Here is a 24,444-nt window from a genome sequence, read left to right on the forward strand (position 1 = left end):
TAACATACAAAAACTTGCACAGAGAAGACAGATTCAAAATACTTATTCAGTTTTTCCATGATTTCTTTGCCCCCAGCATCATTTCCAATGGTCCAATATCTACTCTCATATATATATCTGAGAAACATTTGATATAATTTTTGATATTATTGGCTAGCTTACCTTCATATTTCATCTTTCCCCCCTTATGGTTTTTTTAGTTGCCTTCTGTTGGTTTTTAAAAATTTCCCAATCCTTTCCCTTCTATTATATGCCCTCTCATTTGCTTTTATGCTGGCTTTGACTTCATCCCTGGTCATGACCCCGTCCAATCAACTTTGGCCAGCTCCTCTCTCATGCCTCTTATTCCTGACCTTATACATCTGACCTTAGTTTCTGTCTCTCAATTTGCAGGATGCATTTTATCATATTACGATCACTGTTACCCTAAGGGTACCTTTACCTTAAGCTCTCTAATCAATTCCAGTTCATTGCACAACACCCAATCCAGGATAGTTGGTCCCCTAGTGGGCTCAACAACAAGCTGCTATTAAAAGCCATCTCATAGGCAATCCCTCTTGGGATCCAGCACCAGGCTGATTTTCCCAATCTACCTACATATTGGGAACCCCCATGACTATTATAACATTACCCTTTTGATATGCTTTGTCTATCTCCTGTTGTCAGTTGTAATCTACATTTTGCTACTGTTCAGAGGCCTGTACTTAACACCAATCGGCGTCTTTTTCCCCTTGCAGTTTTTTAGTCCGACCCACAAGGAATCTATACCTTCTGATCCTATGTCACCTCTCTCTAAGGATTTAACTTCATTATTTACCAACAGAGCCACCCCTTCTGTCTACCTGCCTGTCCTTCCAATACAATGTGTATGTCATGGTTCCAGTTGGCCATTCCCCTTTAACACTTCTTTCTCCCTTATCATGCCCCAATTTCAGTTAATTGCTGCTAGTTACCCAATAATTATACACCTGGCTTTCATCTGAGACTGGGAAATAAATATGAGGATGACTCTATCACAGGTTGCCAGTTCATTGGTCAATTCTTCTGTGATACTTTGTTCCCTGTTCCAATTAGAACCGGTAGTTCCAAGTTCCGCTCTGGTTTCTAGAGAGTCCCTGTGAATCCCGTCTCCTTGTCAAGATCCCTCTGGTTTCCTGCTCTACGTTCAGGTCTACTCCAGCCTCCCCAACTGAGTTGATGTGCCAGTGTCGTGCACTTGGGTTCTCCTCTGTCGCCCCCGTGTAACAGTGTATCCTCGGTCATTAAGCTACCAACTATGATCCTTGTTCAACCACAATTCAGTGACACCCACAAAGTCATACCTGACAATCTCTAACTGCACTACAAGATCATCTGCCTTATTGAGTACGCTGCATGTATTTAAATATAACACCTTCAGTCCTGTATTTGTCACCCTTTCTGAATTTTTTCCCCTTCTAGATTACAACTCATATCATAGACTGCAATTTTGCCCTGTCATCAGCCTCTCCTTGCTTACAGTCTCACTGCACAATGCCTCTGTTTTCAAACCAACCACCCCATCCTCAGCCCTATCACTCCGGTTCCCATCCACCTGCCATATTAGTTTAAACCCTCATCAAAACCTCAAGCAAACCTGCCACAGGAATATTTGTCCCCCTTGAGTTCATGTGTAACCCATCCCTTTTGTACAGGTCATACATTCCCCAGAAGTGATCCCAATGATCCAGAAATCTGAACCCCTGCCCCCTGCACCAGTTCCTTAGCCACATATTCATCTGCCAAATCATCCTATTCTTACCCTCACTGGTGTGTGGCACAGGCAGCAATCCAGAGATTGCTACCTTGGAGATCCTACTTTTCAGCTTTCTCCCTAGCTCTCTAAATTCTCTTTTTAGGACCTCTTCTCATTTCCTTCCTATGTCATTGGTACCAATATATTTACCAAGAAGTCTGGCTGCTGACCCTTCTCCTTAAGAATGTTGTGGACATGATCCTAGACACCTTTGACCCTGGCATCTGGGAGGCAACATACCATTTGGTTTGTGACCTCTCAGCAGGACCCTGGCCTACTGAGTTTCTCCAGCATTTTGTGTGTGTTGCTTGTATTTTCAGCATCTGCAGATTTCCTCTTGTTTTGGTTTCTCTTTTGCATCCTATCTGCTCCTCTAACTATGGAATCTTTTAATACTGGAAAAATATACAAAAAAAGGCACTCCTTTTGACATATTCTTCCTAATACATATCAAAAATCTCCCTATAACAGCAGAGATAATCCAAAGGGAAACACGAAAATACCCCACACTGTCTCAGGTCTACATGGCCACCCAAAATGGCTGGAGTGTGCAGCAGAAATCCAAGTTCTTCCATTTTTACCAGTTCCAAGATGTACCTGCCCTTGACAAGGTTGCCTTATGTGGGGGTTGAAAATTGTTGTACCATCCAAACTGAGCGCTAAAGTGTTGGAGGAGCTTCATGTCAGTCGCCTAAATGTGGATAAAATAAAAGTGTTTGCTCAAAGCTCTGTCTGGTGGGCTGGGATTGATTAGCAGATTGAGCAACTTGCCTTATACTGTATGAGATGCCAACTCATCCAGATGATGCCAAGAGCTGAGCCTCTCCATCCCTGGGAATGACCTGCATTGCCCTGGCAGAGGATTCATCTGAACTTTGCTGAACCATGCATGGGCACAAATTTCTTGGCAGAAGTGGATACAGCTACAAAATGGCCAGAAGTGTTCCCAGTAGCTTGGCGTATTGTTGATGTGTTGGAAACCTCTTCACTACGACTGGTGTTCCAAAACACTTTGTCAGTGGCAATGGACCACAGTTCACTGCAAAACGGTTTCAGTCATTCTTAAAAAAATGAGTGGAATAATTCATATTACATATATTGACATGTCTGGCAACTGTCTAATTTTGTTCTTATTTCTTAATTCCTCATCTGTAGTAGTGTGGTGTAGTGAGTAGTTCAGTAAGAATGGCTCCAGAGCTGTTAAAAACATTCTGATTGCTAAATCCCCAGGGCTGGATATGATACACCCCAGGTTGTTGTGGGAATTGAGAGAAGAGATCGCAGGAGCATTAGCTATGATCTTAGCTATGGAAGTGCCAGAGGACTGGAGAATGACAAATGTAGTTCCCTTGTTTAAAAAAGGTAATAGGGAGAAACCTGGGAACTATAGACCAGTAAGTCTTACGTCAGTGGTCTACAAACTACTGGAAAGAATTCTTAAGGATAGGATCTACGAGCATTTGGAGAAGTACAGTCTACTCATGAATAGTCAACATGGCTTTGTGAAGGGAAGATCATGCCTCATGAGCCTGATTGAGTTTTTTGAAGAGGTAACAAAAGAAATTGATGAGGGTAGGGCAGTGGATGTGGTCTACATGAACTTTAGCAAAGCATTTGACAAGGTTCCTTACAAGAGACTCATCCAGAAAGTCATGAGGCATGGGATAAGTGGAAACTTGGCTGTTTGGATAAAAAATTGGCTTAAAGGAAGAAAGCAGAGGGTAGTTGTGGAAGGAAAGTATTCTGCCTGGAGGTCAGTGACTAGTGGAGTGCCGCAGGGATCTGTCCTGGGACCCCTGCTATTTGTGAATTTTACAAATGACCTGGATGTAGAGGTGGAAGGATGGGTGAGTAAGTTTGCGGATGACACGAAGGTTGGAGGAGTTGTGGATGGAGCTGTAGGTTGTCGAAGGCTATAAGAGGATATAGACAGGCTGCAGAGTTGGGCAGAAAAATGGCAGATGGAGTTCAATCCGGACAAGTGTGAGGTGATGCATTTTGGAAGGACAAACCAAAGGACTGAGTACAGGATTAATGGTCAGTTACTTAAGAGTGTGGATGAACAAAGGGACCTTGGGGTTCAAATCTATACATCCCTCAAGGTCACTGCGCAGGTTGATAGCGTAGTTAAGAAGGCCTATGGGATGCACAGCTTCATTAATAGGGGGATTGAGTTCAAGAGTAGAGAGGTCATGGTGCAACTCTACAAATCTCTGGTGAGACCGCACTTAGAGTATTGTCTTCAATTCTGGTCACCTCATTATAGGAAGGATGTGGAAGCTATGGAGAGGGTGCAGAGGAGATTTACCAAGATGTTGCCTGGTTTGGAGTACGTCATATGAAGCAAGGTTAGCAGAGCTGGGACTTTTCTCTTTGGAGCATAGAAAAATGAGAGGGGACTTGATAGAGGTCTACAAGATTATGAGAGGCATAGATAGGGTGGATAGTCAGTACCTGTTTCCCAGGGCACCAATAGCAAACACAAGAGGGCATATGTACAAAATTAAGGGAGGGAAGTTTAGGGGAGACATCAGGGATAAGTTTGTTTGTTTTTTTTTACACAGAGGGTTGTGAGTGCCTGGAATGACTTGCCAGGGATGGTGGTGGAGGCTAAAACATTAGGGGTATTTAAGAGCCTCTTGGACAGGCACATGGATGAAAGATAAATGGAGGGTTATGGGGTAGTGTGGGTTTAGTACTTTTTTTTTAAGGATTATATGGGTCAGCTCAACATGGAGGGCTGAAGGGCCTGTACTGTGCTGTAGTGTTCCATGGTTCTATGCTACCTGTGCCACATGCCAGTGGGTGTAAGAATAGATTGATTTGGCAGATGAATTTGTGGTTGAGGAATTGGTGCAGGGAGCAAAGGTTCAGATTTCTGGATCATTGGGATCTCTTCTGGGGAAGTTATGACCTGGACAAAAGGAACAGATTACATGTAAACCCAAGGTTTGCTAGATTTATTTGGGTGGGTTTAAACTCTTTTGACAGTGGGATGGGAACCAGAATGAAAAAGAGGCAACATGTAGTGAGACTCGTAGCAAGATCAGGCTGTTGATAGGGCAAAATTGCAGTCAACAGGATAAGTTGCTATGTAAAAGGTGGACAAAATCGAAAAGGGTGAACACAGGAGTAAAGGTGTTATATTTGAATGGGTGCAGTATACAGAATAAGGTAGGTGAACTTGTAGCAGAGTTACAGATTGGCATGTATGATATTGTAGGGATCACTGAATCATGGCTGAAAATAGATTATAGCTGGGAGCTTAATGTCCAAGTATACACATTGTATCGAAAGGACAGGCAGGTAGGCAGAAGGGTGACGTCAATCTATTGGCTAAAAAAATGAAATATACTCATTAGAAAGAGGTGACAAAGGGTTGGAAGGTATTGAATCATTGTGGATACAGCTAAGGAACTGCAAAAGTAAGACCCCCAAACAGTAGTAATGATGTGACCTAAAATTTACAATGGAAGACAGAAAATGCATGCCAAAATGACAATGTACAATAATCATGGAGGATTTCAATATGCAGGTAAATTGGGTAAACCAGGTTTGTGCTGGATTCCAAGGGAGGGAATTTCCAGAATGCCTTTGAGATGGCTTTTTAGAGCAGCTCATTGTTGATCCCACTAGGGGACCAGCTATTCTGCATTGGGTGTTGTGCAATGAACTGGTATAGATTAAAGAGCTTAAGGTAAAAGAAAAAAAAAGAAAGGTTTTAGTGGCCACAGCAACAAGGTTTCTCACAGGTTGGCGATGCTTGTTTAAGAGTACAGAAGGGACAAGTGGGGCGGCCATTGTTGGGAGTAGGCCAGTGGTGAGAGTAGGAGTGTCAGACTTTGGATCAAACAAGGCTTTGGCTCAAAAGAGGTGTTGGCTCTGAGTAAGTTTCTGTTAAAGTTTGTTTTTTTTTTCCTCTTACTGTACCTAGTGTGGTAAATGGCTGTTATGTGTTTTTCATGCCAGATGTTGGAGACCCAAAGTCTCCCTGGGAACTACATCTGTGTGAAGTGCATCTGACTGCAGCTCCTTGAAGATGGTGTTAGGGAGCTGGAGCAGCAGTTGGATGACCTTCGGCTTGTACTGGAGGGTGAGGAGATAATCGATCAGAATTACAGGGAAGTAGTCACCCCTAAGTTGCAAGAGACAGGTAGCTGGATGACTGTCAGGGGAAGGAATGGGAAATGTGAATAGGCAGTTAGCACAGAGCACCCCTATGGCCATTCCCCTCAATAATAAGTACACCGTTTTGGATACTGTTGTGGGGGATGACTTCCCAGGGGAATGCCATGGACACTGGGTTACTGGCACAGAGCATGAGCCCATGGTGCAGAAGGGAAAGAAGGAGGAGAAGGGAATGGTGGTGATAGGGGACTCAAATAGTCAGGGGAACAGTCGGGAGATTCTGTGGATGTGAAAGGGACACCCAGATGGTATGTTGCCTCCCAGGTGCCAGTGTCAGGGATATCTCAGATAGCATCCACAACATTTTAGAGGGGGCGGGGAGAAAGCAGCCAAATGTCTTGGTACATATTGGTACCAATGACATTGGAAGGAAAAGCGAAGAGGTCCTGAAAAGAGAATTTAGAGAACTAGGTAGAAAGCCAAGAAGCAGGACCTCCCGGGTAGTAATTTCTGGATTGCTGCCTGTGCCATGTACCAGTGAAGGTAGAAACAGGATGATTTGGCAAATTAATGCGTGGGTGAGAAGCTGGTAAAGGGGGCAGTGCTTAATGTCCTTGAATCATTGGGATCTCTTCTGGGGAAGGTATGACCTGTACAAAAGTGATGGATTCCACCTGAATCCGAGAGGGACCAATATTCTCACGGGTAGGTTTGTTAGAGCTGTTGGGGAGAGTTTAAACTAATTTGGCAGGGATTGGGAACCAAAGTGAAGGGACTCAGGATAGGACAGAAAGTAAAAAAGCAAAAATAGCGTCACACTGTCAGGAAAGGCAGGCAGATAATAGGACATAATTGCAGCCAGAAGGATGAGTATCAGTGTATTAGGGATGCACTGTTATATAAACCCAAACTGTTATATCTTAATGCATGGAAAATAAGAAATAAGGTGAATGATTTTGTTGCATTGTTACAGTTTGGTAGCTATAATGTCATGGCCATCACTGAATCGTGGCTGAAGGATGGTTGTAGTTGGGAGCTGAATGTCCAAGATTACACGTTATATCAGAGGGATAGGAGATGGGGTAACAGAGGGAGTGGCATGACTCTGCAGGCAAAGAATAGCATCAAATCAATAGAGAGATGTGATAGAGGATCGGAAGATGTTGAATACTTGTGGGTTCAATTAAGAAACTGCAAGGGTAAAAGCACCCTGATGGCAGTTATATACTGGCCTTCCAAAAGTAGCTCGGATGTGAAACACAGTTTACAAAAGGAAATAGAAAAGGCGTGTCAAAAGGGCAACGTTATGATAGACATGGGAGATTTAAACATGCAGGTCGATTGGGAAGATCAGTTTGGAAATGGATCTCAAGAGAGTGAGTTTGTTGAATGCCTATGAGATGGTTTTTTAGAGCAGTTTGTCATTGAGCCTACTAGGGTATTGGCTATATTGGACTGGATGATATGTAATGAACCAGAGGTGATTAGGGAGCTTAAGGTAAAAGAACACTTTGGAGACAGTGATCACAATATGATTGAGTTCAACTTGAAATTTTGTAGGGAGAAAGTAAAGTCTGATGTAGCAGTATTTCAGTGGAGTAAAGGAAATTACAGTGGTATGGGAGAGGAGTTGGCCAGAGTAAATTGGAAGGAGATGTTGGGAGGGATGTCAGCAGAGCAGCAATGGCGTGTGTTTCTGTGAAAATGAGGAAGGTTCAAGATTGATGTATTCCAAAAACAAAGAAATACTCAAATGGCAAAATAATATAACCATGGCTGACATGGGAAGTCAAAACTGATGTAACAGCAAAAGAGAGGGCATACAACAAGGCAACATTTAGCGGGAAGCTAAAGGATTGAGAAGCTTTTAAATCCCTACAGAGAGCAACTAAAAGAATCTTTAGAAGAGAAAAGATGAAATATGAAAGCAAGCTAGCAAACAACAACACACACAAAATGCTGGTAGAACACAACAGGCTAGGCAGCATCGCTGTCAACGTTTCGGGCTGAGACCCTTTGTCAGGACTAACCAAAAGGAAAGATAGTAAGAGATTTGAAAGTAGTGGGGGGAGGGGGAAATGCGAAATGATAGGAATAGCGGGCCTGGGTCAAAATATGATCGAAAAGTTGAAGGGCTGAAGGAATTATAGATGGGGAGCAGCGAGAGAGGTTTTCACTGAACTCCCGTCGAAGAGAAGATTTAAACTTCTTCAGTGTAGGCATCACTGACAGAGGCTTCGCAGTAGTGAATTTAAAGAGCAAACACGAGGAAATCTGCAGATGCTGGAAATTCAAACAACAACGCAAAGGTGGCTATTGTATATAAAAAATAAGAGTGAATATAGGACTGCGAGAAAATGAGGTCAGACAAATAATAATGGGGGACAAGGAGATAGCAGATGAACTAAATGAGTATTTTGCATTGGTCTTCACTGTGAAAGACACTAGCAGCGTGCCAGATGTTGAAGGGTGTGAGGAAAGAGAAGTGAGTGCAATTACTATTAGATGGGAGAAGGTGCTCAAAAAGCTGAAAGACCTAAGTCACCCGGACCAGATGAACTGCACCCTAGGGTTCTTAAAGAGTTTGTAGTCGAGATTTTGGAGGTATTAGTAATGATCTTTCAAAAATTATTGGACTCTGGCATGGTGCCAGAGGACTGGAAAATTGCAAATGTCACTCCACTCTTTAAGAGCCCATGGTATTACAGGAAAGTTACTGGCATGGTTAGAGCATTGACTGTAGGAGGCGGTAGGAGGTAGGAGGCAGGAGGCAGTGAGTGGGAATGAGAGCATCCTTTTCTGGTTGGCTGCCGGTAACTAATGGAGTTCCTCAAGGGTTGGTGTTGGGACCACTTCTTATGCTGTATGTCAGTGATTTAGATGATGGAATAGATGGCTTTGTTGCCAAGTTTGAAGATGATATGAAGATTGGTTGAGGGGCAGGTAATGGTGAGGAACCAGGAAGGCTGCAGAAGAACTTAGACAGATTAGGAGAATTGGGAAGAAAGTGGCAAATGAAATGTGATATTGGAAAATGCATGGTCATGCACTTTGGTAGTAGAAATAAATGTGCAGACTATTTTCTAAATGGGGAGAAAATCTAAAAATCTGATTTGCAAAGGGACTTGGGAGACTTTTTGCAGAACAACCTAAAGGTTAAATTGCAGATTGAGTCAGTGGTGAGGAAAGCAAATGCAATGTCAGTATTCATTTCAAGAGATCTAGAATACTAGAGCATGGATGTAATGTAGAGGTTTTATAAGGCACTGGTGAGGCTTCACCTTGACTATTGTGAACAGTTTTGAGCTCCTCATCTAAGAAAAGATGTGCTGGCATTGGAGAGGGTCCAGAGGAGGTTCACAAAGATGATTCCGGCAATAAAAGGGTTATCATATGAGGAACATTTGATGGCTCTGGGCCTGTACTCACTGGAATTCAGAAGGATGAGGGGAGATCTCATTGAAACCTTTCAAATGTTGAAAGGCCTAGACAGACTTTATGGTTAAGAAGGCATACGGTGCATTGCCCTTCATCAATCGTGGAATTTAGTTTAAGGGCCGAGAGGTAATGTTGTAGCTATATAAGACCCTGGTCAGATCCCACTTGGAGTACTGTGCTCAGTTCTGTTTGCCTCACTACAGGAAGGATGTGGAAACCATAGAAAGGGTATAGAGGAGATTTACAAGGATATTGCCTGGATTGGGGAGCATGCCTTATGAGAATAGGTTGAGTGAACTCAGCCTTTTCTCCTTGGAGCAATGGAGGATGAGAAGATAACCTGATAGAGGTGTTCAAGATAATGAGAGGCATTGATCGTGTGGATAGTCAGAGGCTTTTCCCCCGGGCTGATATGGCTAGCATGAGAGGGTATAGTTTTAAGGGGGTTTGGAAGAAGGTACAGAGGAGATGTCAGGGGTAAGTTTCTTATGCAGAGAGTGATGAGTGCGTGGAATGGGCTGCCAGCGATGGTGGTGGAGGCGGAAACGGTAGGGTCTTTTAAGAGACTCCCGGATGGCTACATGGAGCTTAGAAAAATAGAGGGCTATGGGTAACCCTAGGTAGTTCTAAGGTAGGGACATGTCTGGCACAGCTTTTTGGGCCGAAGGGCCTGTATTGTGCTGTAGGTTTTCTATGTTTCTAATATTAGTAGAGTTATAGTAGAGTTATTGCCCCTTCCTGTTTCTGACTTCCACCCACACTGACTCAGCAGACCATCCTTCCATGACTTCTCAGTTGCCAACTAACCCACTATTCAGCATTAGTACTCAAATATAATTCTTCCATATATAATTTGTCAGATGTTACTAAAACTAACTAAATAATCAGCTAGTTCACAATGATCTATCCTGACTTTGACGTGCAGTGAGCTGGTCTGCATGCCTCTTCTGACTACAGGATAAGGATTTATTTTAAAAGAACAGCTCCTCTTTCTTGAGGGACTGCAATTTTTAAAGTTGGCCTAAATGAAAAATGATTTGCTTGCTGGCACACTGATGTTACTATCAGAGCAGGCTACTGATGGGCCTAGGAGGGCTTTGAATTATGCAACCCATGTCAGAAGCAAAACCCAGTTTCAGGATGAACTGAACACTCATTAATTGGATGGGGACCAAGTCATATCTTCAGAACTCTTACACATGCACTAAGCCTGCCTGAGACTTGAATAGGAGCATACCCTGCTCCAACTGCAATGTTGAGGAAGTCATAAATGAATACTTTGCTTCAGTATTCACAAGTGTGAAGGACCTTGATCAGGGTGAGGTTGAAATAGAACAGGCCTGGGTGCTGGACAATGTGGAGATTAAGGAAGAAAAAGTATTGCATCTTCTTAAAAACATCAAGATTATTAAGTCCCCAGGGCTGGATGTGATACACCCCAGGTTGCTGTGGGAAGTGAGGGAAGAGATCGCTGGAGCAGTAGCTATGATCTTTGAATCCTCTTTGGCTGCAGGGGAGGTGCCGGAGAATGGCAAATGTAGTTCCCTTGTTTAAAAAAGGTAATAGGGAGAATCCTGGGAACTAAAGACCGGAGAGTCTTACATCGGTGGTCTGCAAACTATTGGAAAGGATTCTTAAGGATAGGATCTACGAGCATTTGGAGAAGTGTAGTCTACTCAAGGATAGTCAACATGGCTTGGTGAAGGGAAGGTCGTGCCTCATGAGCCTAATTGAGTTTTTTGAAGAGGTAACAGAAGAAATTGATGAGGGTAGGGCAGTACGTGTGGTCTACATGGATTTTAGCAAGGCACTTGACAAGGTCCCACACGAGAGATTCATCCAGAAAGTCATGAGGCATGGGATCAGTGGAACCTTGGCTGTTTTGATAAAAAATTGGCTTACAGGAAGAAAGCAGAGGGTAGTAATGGAAGGAAAGTATTCTGCCCGGAGGTCGAAGACTAGTGGAGTGCTGCAAGGATCTGTCATGGGACCCTTTTGTACACAGAGGGCGTGTGTACAAAGTTAAGGGAGGGAAGTTTAGGGGAGACATCAGGGGAAAGTTTTTTTACACAGGGGGTTGTGGGTGCCTGGAATGACTTGCCAGGGATGGTGGTGGAAGCTAAAACATTAGGGGTATTTAGGAGCCTCTTGAGCAAGCACATGGATGAAAGGAAAATAGAGGGTTACAGGATAGTATGGGTTTAGTGCTTTATTTTAAGGAATATATGGGTTGGCACAACATCGAGGGCTGAAGGGCCTGTACGGTGCTGTAGTGTTCTAGTGTCTAGTGTTGAAACAACACAATCCACTCCAGCTCCCAGCAAAATATAACTTAACATTTCAGACATGGTTCTTTAAAAATGTGTTTTATGTTAGCACAACAGATTAAGGTGCTATCTTACTGGGAAGTGAGCTGCTGGGCGAGAGCAGTGTTAATCATGGTGGCTTGTTGCATTTGCTGATTAGAATAACTGGTCATGAATTGGCGTTCCAGTGAGGGTTGACTGTCAGGGTTCTACAGATCAGATGATAAAGAAAGTGCTTATGAACAGAGTTGAAATGTAGAACTGGTGACTTTTGTGATAGACAGTGTATCCTGTTGTCAATATACTGACAATACTGCTTGCTGCATTCAGGAGAGTATATACTGCTTTGGAGAGCATTTACACACTTGACCAAGTTAATTTTTCAAAACCCCACTAATAAGCAGACTTAGCATTTTTTGGTTCATCTATTCCCATATACGATTTCTGAGGTTAAAGTGTGTTAATTATCACCACAAACAGTGAAGGGGCGAGTGATGGCAAGGCAAGATGGTGTGTTGCAGAATTGTTGCAAATGGAGTTCCAATGCAGCTGGCCCAGGAACGAGGTTGAATTGTCTGGGTTCCGAAAGGTGAGGTCGTAGAGAAGATACTGTGCTCATTCAACTGGCCCAGGTGCGAGGTTGGATTGCTCTGGACACCAAGCTGATTTGAATGAGCTGGAGAGCAGCTTTGCACTGCACAACAAATTCTGGGACCGTAGCAAGTCACTGGGTGGCGTGGTCTAGGCCTTCTGCAGCAATGGTGCCCGGGTCCTAGTCCGAGGTATGATATGCTGTTTAAACAATTTAAATACTGGCTCAGTTCAGAGGCGAAAATCGATTTCACTCGTTCTCAGCGATCTTCACTCCTCTCTCCAGGGTGCCGGAGCTTACAAAGTTAAGTTACATCATTCAGCTTTTCATTGTAATTTAACTTTGGCTCAGAAGGACAGGGAAAGGAAGAGGAAGGCAGAAGTAATAGGGGACTCTATAGTCAGGGGGTCAGACACGTGATTCTGTGTAGGCAGGAAAGAAACTTGGATGGTGGTTTGCCTCCAAGGTGCCAGGGTCCAGGTTGTTTCAGATCGCATTCAAGATATCCTGTAGTGAGAGGGAGAACCAGAGGCCATGGTACATATTGTTACCAACAATATAGGTACTTAAAGGAAGAGGTCCTGAAAACAGACTACAGGGAGTTAGGAAGGAAATAGAGAAGCAGGACTGTAAAGGTAGTAATCTCGGGATTACTGCCTGTGCCACGTGACAGTGAGAATAGGAATAGAATGAGGTGGAGGATAAATGCGTTGCTAAGGGATTGGAGCAGGGGGCAGGGATTCAGATTTCTGGATCATTGGGACCTCTTTAGGGGCAGGAGTGACCTGTACAGAAAGAACGGGTTGCACTTAAATCCAAGGGGGACAAATATCCTGGCAGGGAGGTTTGCTAAGGCTGCTGAGGAGAGTTTAAACCAGAATTGTTGGGGGGTGGGGAGCATACTGAAGAGACTGGGGAAGAAGTGGCTGGCTCACAAATAGAGAAAGCTTGTAGACAGTGCGAGAGGGAGGATAGGCAGGTGATAGAGAAGGGACACACGTGTTCTTGATTGGACACGGCATCAAAGGTTATGGGGATAAAGCCGGATAGTGGAGCTGAGGAGGGGAGTAAAGAATCGGACAGGATTGAATGGTGGACCAGACCCGATTAGCCAGATGGCCTATTTCTGCTTCTAAGTTTGATGGTCTTATGGAATCACTTTTGTGAACTTAAATTCTGTATGTTATTTGCTCAATTTTATTGTTTGCACGATTTGTATTTTTTTCTGCACATTGGGTGTTTACAGTATACATACTTTGATAATAAATGTACTTTGAACTTTGAACCTAAACGCAGAGCAGCAGACATGATTTAGTGGTGAGCGATAATTTTAATAATAAACTGCCAAATAACAATCCATGAGGAGCCACAAAACACGAGAGAACAGATGCTTAACTTGACAAGACAACCAAGATAACTGGAGGCTGGGAACAACTGGTTGAGCAGGCTGGCTTGTATGAGTGGACAAGATTTGTGGATTTGAACTGGTTTAAATAGGCTGCAGGTGATGTATTGGAAATGAGTGATAGGTGATTCCTGTTAGCTGAATGGCAGATGGGAGTTGCCTGCCTGTGCAGGCCTGACAGAACCACTTGCCTCCCCACGGTTGGCACCCAATGGCCCAGGATGAATCCATGATATAACAGGATGGCAGCCAAGACCTCCCCTCCAGGCTGTAATCTTCCCAGTCGTCCAGAGCACATCCCATCCAAGATGACGTGAATCCGTCAACCGGTGAAACGTGTACACTGGACCACCTTCCACCATTCAGAATAGAAGTGCAGGCTCAGATGAGTTGAGTGGTCCATAGGCAACAGGCTTGCTGCAGGACACATGGAAGGTAGATATGATTCTGAGGGACAACGGCAGTTGCAGACGGTAAATTACTAGCTTCATGTAATGGGTGACCTGCATGAGTTGGCACGTAAGGTCAAATCTCCGGTGGACAGCCAGACACGGTCCCCAGTTCAGAGTACTCTGGCTAGGTACGTACAGTATTTAATCTGGTGGTAGTAGACATGTTTGGCACCTGGGATGGCCCTTTGTGCCCTCTTCCAAATATTCAGGCAGTGGCAAACTAGGGCCCTGGAGCCAGGAACTCCACTGTTGGCTTCTTGATGGGAAACAATGGAGTTGGTAGCTATGAAGCATTTCAAAGGGTGGCAGAGGAGGTGTGTAGATTGTGGGACAGTTTGGCCCAGAGTAGTTACTTCTTCCATGTGGAAGAGTTAGAAACAGCAATAGAAACTGGAGAAGCTCAAGAAGCGCTGTGGCTGTTAGAGTGAGTGCAATCGGGTCCGATCAATGACGGCACTGTCTTTCTTGAGTCCATGGTTATGCCTTGGCACAGAGGGATGTAACCCAGGAAAGCAATGACCTGGGGTGTGGAATTGGCATTTATCTAACTTGCAGCACAGTTGGTATTCAAGGAGAAGCTAAAGGACTGAATGGACATGACAGATGTAGTTTTGGGGGTTATTAGGGAAGATGAGGATGTCATCAAGGTAGATGAACACATACTTGTGTAGCATGTCTTGGAAGATCTCATTGATGAAGGTTTGGAAAGCAGCTGGACCGTTAGAAATTCCAAAAGGCATCACCAAATTGGGGGGGGAGGGGGAATCACCTACCTGGGGGAAGCAACAGCAGCTATGCCTCTGATACAGAGTCTGGCACTGTGGCTCAGAAGGGTAGGGAAGTGAAGAGGATGGCAGCAGTAATAGGGGACTCTATAGTCCAGGGAACAGATAGGTGATTCTGTGGATGCAAAAATGAAACCTGGATGGTAGTTTGCCTCCCAGGGTTGCGATGTTTCTGGACACGTCCACAAATCCAGAAAAGGGAAGATGAGCAGCCAGAGGTTTTAGTACATACTGGTACCAATGACATAGGTAGAAAAAGAGAGGAGGTCCTGAAAACAGAATACAGGGAGTTGAAGGAAGTTGGAAAGTAGGACCCCAGGGGTAGTAATCTTGGAATTGCTGCCTGTGCCATGTGACAGTAAGGATAGAAAAAGAATGAAGTGGCAGAAGAATTGTGTGGCTGAAGAATTGGAGCAAGGGGCAGGTATTCTGATTTCTGGATCAATTGAGACCTCTTCTGGGCAGGTGGGACCTGTACAAAGGGGATGGGTTGTACTTGAATCCGAGGGAGACCTAAATCCTTGTGGGCAAGTTTGCTAGAGCTATTGAGAGTGGTTTAAACGAATATGGCAGGGGGATGGAAATCAGTATGAAAGAGCTGAGGATGAGCCAACAGGTTTACAAGTAGATAACCATATAACAATTACAGCACAGAAATAGGCCATCTCGGCCCTTCTAGTCTGTGCCAAACGCTTACTCTCACCTAGTCCCATGGACCTGCACTCAGCCTCCATTCCTTTCCTGTCCATATATATATCCAATTTTACTTTAAATGACAATATCGAACCTGCCTCTACCACTTCTACTGGAAGCCCGTTCCACACAGCTAACACTCTCTGAGTAAAGAAGTTCCCCCTCGTGTTAACCCTAGACTTTTGCCCCCTAACTCTCAACTCATGGCCTCTTGTTTGAATCTCCCCTCTCTCAATAGAAAAAGCCTATCCACGTCAACTCTATCTATCCCCCTCATAATTTTAAATACCTCTATCAAGTCTCCCCTCAACCTTCTATGCTCCAAAGAATAAAGACCCAATTTGTTCAACCTTTCTCTGTAACTTAGGTACTGAAATCCAGGTAACATTCTAGTAAATCTTCTCTGTACTCTCTCTATTTTGTTGACATCTTTCCTATAATTTGGTGACCAGAACTGTATGCAATACTCCAAAATTGGCCTTACTAATGCCTTGTACAATTTTAACATTACATCCCAACTCCTATACTCAATGCTGTGATTTATAAAGGCCAGCATACCAAAAGCTTTCTTCACCACTGTATCCACATGAGATTCCACCTTCAGGGAACTATGCACCATTATTCCTAGATCATTCTGTTCTACTGCATTCCTCAATGCCCTACCATGTATGTCCTATTTTGATTAGTCCTACCAAAATGTAGCACCGCACACTTATCAGCATTAAACTCCATCTCTCATCTTTCAGCCCACTCTTCTAATTGGCCTAAATCTCTCTGCAAGCTTTGAAAATCTACTTCATTATCCACAACGCCACCTATCTTAGTATCATCTACATACTTACTAATCCAATTTACCAGCCCATCATCGATCATTAATGTATATGACAAACAACTTTGGACCCAGTACAGATCCCTGAGGCACACCACTAGTCACCGGCCTCCAACCTGACAAACAGTTATCCACCACTACTCTCTGGCATCTCCCATCCAGCCACTGTTGAATCCATTTTACTACTTCAATATTAATACGTAACGATTGAACCTTCCTAACTAACATTCCGTGTGGAACCTTGTCAAAGGCCTTACTGAAGTCCATATAGTCAACATCCACTGCTTTACCCTTGTCAACTTTCCTAGTAACCTCTTCAAAAAAGTGATGATGAGTGTAATATGAATGTAAGGAAGGCCAAGCCCATGATTGGGTACAAACACAGACAGAGCAAATAGTTTCTTTGGCATTTTGAACGGGGCACAACTGCTCAAGCACATGGAGGTGAGGGAGCGGAAGAATCTTAAAAGCAAGCAGATTAACAGAGTGGGTGACATTGGAGTGGGCGACGGAGTAGAGGGAGACAGAATAGGAAGGCTTTGGCTCAAGAGGCTTCGGTGAACAGAGGCTGAGGACAAACTTGCTCCCAGTGAGGTAAGGCCGGGTAAGCTCCTTTAATTGTTCTAATTAGCTTAGGAGTAGGTAATGGAGGCAGCAGTTAGGGCAGTTGAGTGCTCCGTTTGCAGTATGTGGGAAGTCAGGGCGAGCACAATTGTCCCTGATGACTACACCTGCAAAAGGAGCATCCAGCTGCAGCTCCTGACAAACCGAGTTAGGGAACTAGAGCTGGATGAACTTTGGATCATTCGGGAGGCAGAGGCAGAAATAGACAGGAGTTACAGGGAGATAGTCACCCCTAAGAGTCAGGAGACAGGTAGCTGGGTGACTGTCAGGAGAGGGAAGGGGAATGGACAGAATGAGCAGAGCACCCCTGTGGCTGTTCCCATCAACAATAAGTATATAATTTTGGATACTGTTGGTGGGGAGGCAGACTCCATTTTGCAGTGCATGGAGTGAGACACGCTTTATAGCGGCTCCACTTTTTTATATATTTTACATCCCACTGACAGATTACTGTCAAGTCTGAAGATTTATTAGTTTTGTTGAAGGATTTATCATTTAGTTACGATGGCCGGAAGTCGATCTGGTATTGAATTGAGAAGCAGCAAGACCTTTCCTGAAACTGAACAAACTGAACAAATAAAGAAATCGGAGGAACCTGTTACTTTAGCAGGAATATTCTCTTCAATACAAGATATGAAGTTTGAATTTGGATTGCTCAATACTAAGATTGATAAGCTGACAGATACTAATGGGAAGCTTGAAAAATCCATCTTTATTGTCCAAGGATCTCTGAAGAATCTGGATTCTCAATTTCAGAAGCTCAAACAGACTACTCATCGAATTGAGAAGGAATATGAATAATTCAGGCAAACTATCAACAAGCAAGAATTAAGGATGTCATCTATGGAAAAGAAAATTAATGAAGTTACCTTGGAACTATCAAAAACGAAGATAAAAATGATTGATTCAGACAGCAGAGCACGTCAGAGGAACTTACGTCTATTAGGTTTGCCTGAAAATACTGAAACTGGTGACCTGTTAAAGTTCTTCTCAGATATGCCATACTCACTTTTTAGTGAGACTCTTGAAGCAAGCCCTTTACTCGACAGGGTCCACAGAATTCCAGGATTTCGGCGTTCATCTGAATTACACCCCTGGCCAATCGTACTTTGCTTGCATTATTATACAAACAAAGAAGCCATACTCCAAGAAGTCAGAAGGAAATGGAAACTAATCTTCAATTCAATTCAAATTTGTATAGATGAAGATTTTCCTCCTGAGATTCTTGCCGAAAGAAGGAAATACCAGGAAGTGATGAGTGAATTGTATAAGAAAAATTGCCATCCATTGCTTCACTTCCCTGCGCGGCTGATAATCTTTCCCCCAACTCTCAGCCATAGACGACTTACTCCCCAGACGAAGGGTGGGAGTTTATTAAGAATTTCAAAGTTAAGCTCACTGCAACCCGAATAGGTAATTCTGATCTATGAGATGTTTATAGACACCTTGAGGAAAGCCTGTTCTATGATTTTTAGATGTCCATATGGGACTTGGCTGATTTAACTCTTCTCCTTATTTGTTAATAATTAGTACATATTCATGGTTGTTTTGAAGGAAACCTGTATCATATTATAGAGGTCTGTATAGGACCTGGTTTGAATTATTTTTTCTATCTTTTCGCTTGTCTCAATATTAATATAGCTTTTGGTTTGATATATATATATATATTCATCTATTTTTTTGTACGACTTGTAAGTTTTTTTTGAAAGAAAGAACTTCAGTTGTAATATTATCTACTTGGATTTATTCTTTTCTGAATACGTGATTAATATACTTTAGATGAATTTAAGATGGCTGTTGCCAGTTACATTTTTATCACTGTTAGACATAACATTACAGTATTTGAAATTTGTTTATCTCTTTTATTATGGATAGATTCGGTGAAATAAATACTACATTTTTTTAATATAGCTGCAAAATGGAGGACAGGGTCACGGATCATTAGCTTTAGCATGCGACCATTCTATTGGTTGCTTTTTTTCAGGCTTTGGGGAGGGGGGCTATTAGAATAGTTTTTTTTTCTCGATTGGGCGGTTCCAATGAGGGATATTTTTTCTCAAATATGTCGTCACTTCTGGCCAAATTGGTTTATTTTGGATTAATGTCCACTTAGAAACATAGAAACATAGAAAATAGGTGCAGGAGTAGGCCATTTGGCCCTTCGAGCCTGCACCGCCATTCAGTATGATCATGGCTGATCAACCAACTCAGAACCCTGTACCTGCTTTCTCTCCATACCCCCGATCCCTTTAGCCACAAAGGCCATATCTAACTTCCTCTTAAATATAGCCAATAAACCGGCCTCAACTGTTTCCTCTGGCAGAGAATTCCACAGATTCACCACTCTCTGTGTGAAGAAGTTTTTCCTCATCTCAGTCCTAAAAGGCTTCCCCTTTATCCTTAAACTGTGACCCCTCGTTCTGGACTTCCCCAACATCGGAAACAATCTTCCTGCATCTAGCCTGTCCAATTCCTTTAGAATTTTATATGTTTCAATAAGATCCCCCCTCAATCTTCTAAATTCCAGAGAGTATAAGCCTAGTCGATCCAGTCTTTCTTCATATGAAAGTCCTGCCATCCCAGGAATCAATCTGGTGAACCTTCTCTGTACTCCCTCTATGGCAAGAATGTCTTTCCTCAGATTAGGGGACCAAAACTGCACACAATATTCTAGGTGCGGACTCACCAAGGCCTTGTACAACTGCAGTAGAACCTCCCTACTCCTGTACTCAAATCCTTTTGCTATGAATGCCAACATACCATTTGCCTTTTTCACCACCTGCTGTACCTGCATGCCCACCTTCAATGACTGGTGTACAATGACACCCAGGTCTCGTTACAGCTCCCCTTTCCCTAATCGGCCACCGTTCAGATAATAATCTGTTTTCCTGTTCTTGCAACCAAAGTGGATAACCTCACATTTATCAACATTAAATTGCATCTGCCATGGATTTGCCCACTCACCTAACCTATCCAAGTCATCCTGTATCCTCTTAGCATCCTCCTCACAGCTAACACTGCCACCCAGCTTCGTGTCATCTGCAAACTTGGAGATGCTGCATTTAATTCCCTCGTCTAAATCATTAATATATATTGTAAACAACTGGGGTCCCAGCAATGAGCCTTGCAGTACCCCACTAGTCACTGCCTGCCATTCTGAAAAAGTCCCGTTTACTCCCACTCTTTGCTTCCTGTCTGCCAACCAATTCTCTATCCACATCAATACCATACCCTCAATACCATGTGCTTTAAGTTTGCACACTAATCTCCTGTGTGGGACCTTGTCAAAAGCCTTTTGAAAATCTAAATATACCACATCCACTGGCTCTCCCCTGTCCACTCTATTAGTTACATCTTCAAAAAATTCTATAAGATTCGTCAGACATGATTCTCCTTTCACAAATCCATGCTGACTTTGTCCGATGATTTCACCTCTTTCCAAATGTGCTGTTATCACATCTTTGATAACTGACTCTAGCATTTTCCCCACCACCGATGTCAGACTAACCGGTCTATAATTCCCTGGTTTCCCTCTCCCTCCTTTTTTAAAAAGTGGGGTTACATTTGCCACCCTCCAATCCTCAGGAACTAATCCAGAATCTAAGGAGTTTTGAAAAATTATCACTAATGCATCCACTATTTCTTGGGCTACTTCCTTAAGCACTCTGGGATGCAGACCATCTGGCCCTGGGGATTTATCTGCCTTTAATCCCTTCAATTTATCTAACACCACTTCCCTATTAATGTGTATTTCCTTCAGTTCCTCCATCTCACTCGACCCTCGGTCCCTTACTATTTCCGGAAGATTATTTATGTCCTCCTTAGTGAAGACAGAACCAAAGTAGTTATTCAATTAGTCTGCCATGTCTTTGTTCCCTATGATCAGTTCACCTGTTTCTGACTGTAAAGGACCTACATTTGTCTTGACCAATCTTTTTCTTTTCACGTATCTATAAAAGCTTTTACAGTCAGTTTTTATGTTCCCTGCCAGCTTTCACTCATAATCTTTTTGCCTTTCCTAATTAAGCCCTTTGTTCTCCTCTGCTGGTCTCTGAATTTCTCCCAGTCCTCAGGTGTGCCACTTTTTTTTTGCTAATTTATATGTTTCTTCTTTGGACTTGATACTATCCCTAATTTCCCTTGTCAGCCACAGATGCACTACCTTCCCTGGTTTATTCTTTTGCCAAACTGGGATGAACAATTGCTGTAGTTCATCCATGCGATCTTTAAATGCTTGCCATTGCATATCCACCGTCAACCCTTTAAGTATCATTTGCCAGTCTATCTTAGCTATTTCACGTCTCATACCTTCAAAGTTACCCTTCTTTAAGTTCAGAACCTTTGTTTCTGAATTAACTATGTCACTCACCATCTTAATGAAGAATTTCACCATATTATGGTCACTCTTACCCAAGGGGCCTCGCACGACAAGATTGCTAACTAACCCTTCCTCGTTGCTCAATACCCAATCTAGAATGACCTGCTCTCTAGTTGGTTCCTCGACATGTTGGTTCAGAAAACCATCCCGTATACATTCCAAGAAATCCTCTTCCTCAGCACCCTTACCAATTTGGTTCACCCAATCTATATGTAGATTGAAGTCACACATTATAACTACTGTTCCTTTATTGCACGCATTTCTAATTTCCTGTTTAATGCCATCCCCAACCTCACTACTACTGTTAGGTGGCCTGTACACAACTCCCACCAGCGTTTTCTGCCCCTTAGTGTTATGCAGCTCTACCCATAGCGATTTCACATCCTCCAGGCTAATATCCTTCCTTTCTTTTGTGTTAATCTCCTCCCTAACCAGCAATGCTACCCCACCTCCTTTTCTTTCCTGTCTATTCCTCACGAATATTGAATATCCCTGGATGTTGAGCTCCCATCCTTGGTCACCCTGGAGCCACGTCTCTGTGATCCCAACTATATCATATTCATTAATAACTATCTGCACATTCAATTCATCCACCTTGTTACGAATGCTCCTCGCATTGACACACAAAGCCTTCAGGCTTGTTTTTACAACACTCTTGGCCCTTATACAATTATGCTGAAAAGTGGCTCTTTTTGCTTTTTGCCCTGGATTTGCCTGCCTGCCACTTTTACTTTTCACCTTACTACTTCTTGCTTCTACCCTCACTTTACACCCCTCTGTCTCTCTGCACTTGTTCCCATCCCCCTGCCACATTAGTTTAAATCCTCCTGAACAGCAGTAGCAAACACTCCCCCTAGGACATTGGTTCCAGTCCAGCCCAGGTGCAGACCGTCCTGTTTATACTGGTCCCACCTCCCCCAGAACTGGTTCTAATGCCCCAGAAATTTGAATCCCTCCCCCTTGCACCATTTTTCAAGACACGTATTCAACTGAAATATCCTCCTATTTCTACTCTGACTAGCACATGGCACTGGTAGTAATCCAGAGATTATTACCTTTGTGGTCCTACTTTTTAGTTTATCTCCTAACTCCCTAAATTCACCTTGCAGGACCTCATCCCGTTTTTTACCTATATCGTTACTACCTATATGCACCACGACCACTGGCTGTTCACCCTCCCTTCCAGAATGTCCTACAGCCGCTCAGAGACATCCTTGACCCTTGCACCAGGGAGACACCATACCATCCTGGAGTCTCATTAGCAGCTGCAGAAACGCCTATCTATTCCCCTTACAATCGAATCCCCTATCACTATAGCTCTCCCATTCCTTTTCCTTCCCTCCTGTGCCGCAGAGCCACCCATGGTGCAATGAACTCGGCTGCTGCTGCCTTCCCCTGATGAGACATCTCCCCCAACAGTATCCAAAACAGTATATCCCTCAGGGGACTCCATCACTACCTGCCTACTGCTACGCTGTTTAGTGGCTACCCCTTCCCTTTCTGCCTGTGTAGCCTTTACCTGCGGTGTGGCCAACTCACTGAACGTGCTATTCACGACTTTCTCAGCATCGCGGATGCTCCAGTATGAATCCAATCGCAGCTCCAGACGCTCAATGCGGTTTGCCAGAAGCTGCAGTTGGACACACTTCCTGCACACATAGTCGTCAGGGACACTGGAAGTATCCCTGATTTCCCACATGCTGCAGGATGAACAAACCATGGGGCTAATCTCAGCTGCCATGACCTACCCAATACTTGCCTCAACTTTTGAAACTTTCTCCTTTGAAAGGAACTTACCCAGCCTTACCTCACTTGGAGTGAAGCTCGTCCTCTGCCTCTTCTCGTTGAAGCCTCTCGAGTCAAAGCCTCAAATCTCCACTCCTTCACTGGCTGGCCCACTCACTCACCAGCCACTTTCCACAGGCTGCTCCACTTGAGGTAACCCTCTATTTATTTGTTTGAGCTTTTCAAACTGCTTGGTTACCTGACCTTGATTGCACAATCAGCTGCTTTCTGCTGAGTCTGAGCTATTCAAATCTTGATTGACTTGATTGCACAGTCCAACTGCCAAAACTGCCAGAATCTCTCAAGTAAAAGCCTCAAATCTCAAAGCCCACTCACTCACTGGCTGCTTTCCACTTGCGCAATAGTTTCCTTATAAAACTTTATATTAAATCTTAAACATGGATGTTAGTAAAATTATTATAATCTCTTGGAATTTGAATAGCATGAATCATCCTATTAAACATAAAAATATTTTTAAGAAATTAAAAACACTTAATGCAGATATTATTTTTGCGCAAGAAACTCGTGCTGAGACAGGATGAAGGTCACTTTTTTTAAATTCTGGAAAGATCCTTTATATCATTCTTTATTGACTAATAAAGTTAAAGGGGTATCTATTTTGTTAACTCTAAAATCCCTTTTGTACATTTTAATACTATTACTGATTTGATTAGAAGATACTTAATTGTCACTGGTTTATTATGCAGTCAAAAGGTAGCTTTGGTGTGTGTATACGCACCTAATTCAGACAGTCCTGAATTTTTTAAGAAGCTTTTTTTCTGAGCTACCGAATCTGAATGAATTTAAGTTGATCATGGGCGGTAACTTTAATTGTTGTCTGAATCCGGTGATTAACAAGTCATCAACAAATCCGTCACTTCCTAATAAAGCGGCGACCTGTATTAATTCTTTTCTACTAGAATATGGCCTGGTTGATATCTGGAGATATAAACACCCTAATGACAAAGATTTTTCTTTTTCACACATTCATCATAAATACTCAAGAATTGATTACTTTTTTCTAGATACACGCTTGTTACGCTCCATTGTTGAGTGTGTGTACGACGTCGTTGCGTAGTCGGATCACACGCCTCTGAAATCAACCCTGAAGCTCTCTGATAGCCTTTTGAAAATGTCGCAGTGGAGATTAAGTCCCGTATTGTTACAGAATCCAGCCTTTCTTAGTTTTATTAAGGAGCAAGTTTCTATATTTTTTGAACTTAATACAACTGAAGGAGTGTCAAATTTGGTTATG

The sequence above is a fragment of the Hypanus sabinus genome, chromosome X1, assembly GCF_030144855.1.
Source record: "Hypanus sabinus isolate sHypSab1 chromosome X1, sHypSab1.hap1, whole genome shotgun sequence".
NCBI classification, from domain to species: domain Eukaryota; kingdom Metazoa; phylum Chordata; class Chondrichthyes; order Myliobatiformes; family Dasyatidae; genus Hypanus; species Hypanus sabinus.